At 39.1% G+C, this 5,128-nt stretch overlaps 1 pseudogene; it reads right to left on the bottom strand.

Moving 5' to 3' along the window:
* Positions 1-4,377: 4,377 nt before the first annotated feature.
* On the bottom strand, positions 4,378-4,915 carry LOC124974974 (LHFPL tetraspan subfamily member 3 protein-like; annotated as a pseudogene).
* Between the last annotated feature and the right edge of the window lie 213 nt (positions 4,916-5,128).

Raw genomic sequence — 5,128 nt, 5'->3', positions numbered from 1 at the left:
TACAATGTGCCAGGATACAGCATTAACAACAAGAAAGCAACAGCAACAATACCTACAATCACAGAGGGCTTCCTTGTTATGAGTTGGGCACTAAGTACTCACATTAGCTCACTTATTCCTTGCACTAATCTCCTGAAGTAGGTAAAGTTAGAAGCCTATTTTCAGATAAGCAACATACATACAGAAAGATTAATTCCCAGGCTGCATAGTCAGTGTCAGATCCAGGCTTTAAACCTGTATCTTTTAACTCCAATATCCATGCTCTTGACCTCTAAACCATATAAAGAAAAACAAACAAGGCTTTAGGAAACTTTCATGGTACTGGAGAAGAAAGACACTAAACAAACACACAAACAGCCTCTAATTTTAAATGCTGATGAGACCAATAAGAGCAGGATACTATGTGAGAGGATGGTATAACATTGCAGAAACTCTTCTTGCAGGCTAAGAAATGCAGTGATGATCTTCAGTGACTCTCACCTCTCCTAAATGACAAAGTTATAAATTTAAGAAAGTAAATGAGCTAAAATAAACCTGGGGAAGGACTGGGGGTGTGGCTTAGTGGTAGAGTGCTTGCCTAGCACGTGTGAGGCACTGGGTTCTATCCCCAGCACCACATTAAAAAAACTAAATGAACAAAATAAATGTATGAAAAAAGTTGGGGGAATAAACTGGAAGGCTGGAAGGAATTTACTAAACAATTTGGACTTTAAGCCTTGCCATCTTGATTGTCCTTCCTTTTGACATATTCAGAATGATGAGGAATCTGGAAAATACAACCCACTTATGTTCTTAACCCTCTGAGAAAATCTGTTCTTCATAAATGAAAGTACCTCCTCATCTGCTACTTTCCACCACCTTTTCATTTGCTGCCTTCCACCAAAAATATACACAGTGAATTCACAACCTTAAGGTCTACCTTAATATTATCATATAAAATATATGATGATATCATACATATATACATATGTATATATATTCATGTGCATATACATACATATATACATATGTATATCTATATACATGTGCATATACATATATATATATAGAGAAAGAGAGGTTGGGGGATTTCATTGGTCTAAAATCTTGAATACACAGGCTCCTGGAAACAGTTCAAGATATTGCTTACTGTCAGCAAAACAAACAAAACATCTCTATGTTATTTGGCAATTAGTAGATTTGAACAGACTAAAATCCTGTTTTAAAGAAAAGAGGGACATAGAAACAGAGAACCAAGTTCCAAGAAGGACAAAATTCCATTTTTATATTGATTTAACAAAAATATCCCCCACCCAAAAAAAGAGAAACCTAGACTTTGTTACCTTACCTGACCAATTCCAAATCCACTTCTTCCTTATGGTATTAATCACACAGAAAAAAAAAAAGCTTTTCTTCTTAGGGAGTTATCTGACTATAGATTTAGGATAGTTCTGTATCTTTGATTGTCATTATTTATTTCTTTTGTCTTCTGTCCTTAAATCAGTCATGGTCTCAAAGGACAGTATTTCACCCAAAGGTATTGTGACAGATTTGCTCTTAGTTCTGTGTTTCCAAGCTTCCCTCTTCTGAGGTAATAATGACTTAAAGAGACAAGGGAGAGGGCAAGGTGTTCTTAATAGTGGCAATAATTATATGTGTATCACATATCGAGATAGACAAGCAACATCACTTCTGGGTCCAATAAAATAAGTAATTTTTCTGGTTCATTATTCAGTCATAAAAAGAATAATTTTTGATATTATATTGTCACAAGAAGGTATCTGTATCATTTAAATGTATCATTCCCTATAGGATTTTATAGGATTTTATAGGATTTTATACTTCATTATGATTTATATTACTACATCTATATGCTTAGGTAACTAAATATTCAAGTTAAGTACTTGACTTCCAATGAGGATTCAGCACTCTAGTAAGAACATGGTACATTAGGTCTCATCTTTCATACGTGGCAAATTAACTTGAGATTAGCCTAGGTAAACTATAAGCATAAGAAGCCTATGTAATAATAAAGAGGTGTAGTCTAAAGGTTATAAGCTACACTTTCAAAGAAACTTTAGGAAATTATGTTAAATTTCTTATTAGTGTTATGATATGAAAATTTTTAAAAATCTGAAACCATGTTAAACATGAAATTCTTCAGAAATGTCACATATACCTCATTCTTTAAAAATCTGTGAATATAACTTACTTTGATTCATATATGACCCTTTATCATAATCCATAATCCATTCTTCTTTTATTAATACACTTCGTTAATAAGTAAGTAGAAGTAAACACTAAATAAATTGCAAATAAAGGTTTCTAAGAAGTATGCCACTTAAGGATCTGAACTTCTCAAAAAGTAAGTAAGTGCCCTTATATCTTCTGTGATACAAATGTTCCCATCATATTTTACATGACATGGAAACTAGAATAGCATATTGATGTCTAATATCTTCAAACAATACATCATATTTCACTATCTCCAAATAAATTATTTGTATGTGCTCTATTTCAGGAAAGGAAAATTAAAATGATAATGGTTGCAGTTTGTACTAATTTCAAAGGTGGTAATTCATTCCCAAAGATCATCTTCTTTCTTTCTTTTTATTTAAATATATGGAACATTAAACCTCATAAAAATAACATACTTAATAATATATTGTTGAGAAATCACCTACAAATTACTTTCAGGCCTATGAAAACAATTTAATTTGAATCACCAGTCTAAATAGGTCATTTAATTTATAAAAATTAAAATTAGCTGTGCAGGGTCAATTCTCTTCCTAAAACATCTGCATCCTGTTTGTCCTATTCAAAGTCAAACCAGAGCTGTCAAGAACAACCATAATATATGAATGTATTCCAAATCTCAGAGTTAATCTGCTCTTAAAATATCCATAAAAGTTAACATTATACATGGGGGGAAACCAAAGTGAGGGAGTTCTTCAAGAAGTTAGGGGTGGAGGGACAAAAGGAGAAGGTGAACTCTTACATTTCAGGAAGGTGACCGAATATGGCAGGGGGATAGGCCTCATCTGGTGCTCATTTCTTGCTTTTCACATATATACTTTCACAATAAATGCAAGCCAAAATCCATCAAGACACACATAATACAAATGTTTCCACACAAGTTTAGACTTCCACAAGCTTTTCTTATATCAAACTAATAATAAATAATCATGAAACAATGTTGTTATCTGCCACCTTTAAGAATTTAATCACTGTATGACACTGATAAACTTGGGAATTAAATTCCTACTTGCCAGAAAACCTTCTCAGGAATAATAGAATAAACAACAAAATCTTGAAACTAAGATCTTTAAAGAATAAGAATAATAAAATGAAACAAATGAGAAAGTTTGGATGACTGAGGCGTTCTATATTCCTCCACAATGAAATCACTCATAAAATCAAAAGGACCTCGACAATGTCAGAACACTAAGTTGTCAAAGATCCAAGGACCCTTGACTTTAGAAGGAAGGGCATGCAAGATTGCTGACAGAGACAGAAAGGCATCAGGGGAGCTACAATAGGGGCCAGTTTTATTGTTTTTTATTTCAGGACTCTTCAAAGCCACCAGGAAATGCATTCCTCCTTCTTTCTGGTTTAAAAGTAACTTTGATGCTCAGAAGACAAAAAAAGAAAAAAAAAATTACTTTCATATTCTCCAGCTGGCAACAATCTATCTACAAGCAGAGTGATCAGAGATGTTAATGAAACAAGTTTTCTATTTGCCCACTTCCCTAACACCACTTTCCCCAAATGAGATTTTGAGAAATCTTGATTCCCTCAAGAAGTCTGTTTAAAGATTAAATGGAAGGACCTTTGCTCTTACAAGGAAGCAAACTGAAGACTTGGCATTGGGGACTTGCTAAGGAACACTCTAAGCTACATTTTTCTTGAAAGTATGAAGCCCAAAACAATTAGGATTTATTCATCTCCAGATGGATGATAAGATATTTAAAATTGTCCAGTACAGGGAAAAACAATTTTACTCCAACTTCTCACACACACACCACACACACACACACACACACACACACACACACACAAACTATGAAGCAGAAAGAGTCCCAGCGAGGGTCAGAGCTTGCTTCTTCCTCTACAATGTCTCCAAATCCGCTTTTCAGCTCCCTGTGCCAGTTCCTCCTAGTGCCCCATAACCACCACCCAGCCTAACCTCTCTAAGCTGCTACTTCTCCGCTGCCCCCTGGTCCCTTCGTCTTAAGTTCTGGGCGGATTCAGCCCAACAACCACTCTGCATCCAGCGCGTCCCTCTGGGTGGCGTCCCTCACTCTTGGGAGGTTCTCCAAAGCCTGGGGAACAGCACTAGTGCCTGGACTGGGGAACCCCCCGGGTTCCGGCCTTTCAGGGCTCCTTCCCACACACCCCTCAGTCCCAGAGGTTTAAGTTGCCCGGCACCCTCCCATTCCGGCCCCTCCTGGGCTCAAACACCCAGGAGTCCCTTGCCTCCACGGAGGTGAGCTTGCACTCACCAGAGGTGAGCAGCCAGGCACATAGCTTGTACAAGGTGGCCGTGTTGCAGAAGAAGAAGAAGAGGTAAAGCAAATGATGCATGCGATGATGAGCATCATGGAGAGGCCGATGAAGAAGGCGGCTTGGAAGGCGCCCGAGGGCAACCTGGAGAAGTCCGTGAAGCTGCCCCTGCAGGTCAGCTCCCGGGAGAAGCCGTTGCTGATGCAGTAGTGGAAGAGCCCAAAATAGCCGGCTTGCGGGGTGTCCACGCTGTCACTGATCCAGTAGGGCTGGATGAAGCACACTACAATGACCATGGCAAAGCAGATGGTGAAGATGGCCATAGCACAACGATGGCCTGCGAGTTCCGCACATAGTTGGTGTGGTACAGCTCCAAAGTCTCCTGAGCCAGGAGCATCGCGGCAGCAGTGGCAGCGGCAGCGGCTCGAGGCATTCCCCATCTCCTGCTCCTTCGCATCCTGATCCTCCACCTCTCAGCGCGCAGGAGACACTCTCGGAGCTGCATGCGATGCAATTCCCCTGCCTCCACCTCAGCCCAACAGCACCTCTTCCAGAGTCTGCATCCTGGCTCGCGGAAGGAGGGCGGGGGAGCTCAGAGCACCCCTCAGGTTTGCCTGGCACTGCCTCCCGGCCCGAGCTCCAGCCC

Source organism: Sciurus carolinensis, unplaced genomic scaffold (genome assembly GCF_902686445.1).
Source record: "Sciurus carolinensis unplaced genomic scaffold, mSciCar1.2, whole genome shotgun sequence".
NCBI classification, from domain to species: domain Eukaryota; kingdom Metazoa; phylum Chordata; class Mammalia; order Rodentia; family Sciuridae; genus Sciurus; species Sciurus carolinensis.
The sequence above is the reverse complement of the archived record's forward strand: the minus strand, read 5'-3'. Positions and strand labels throughout refer to the sequence as shown.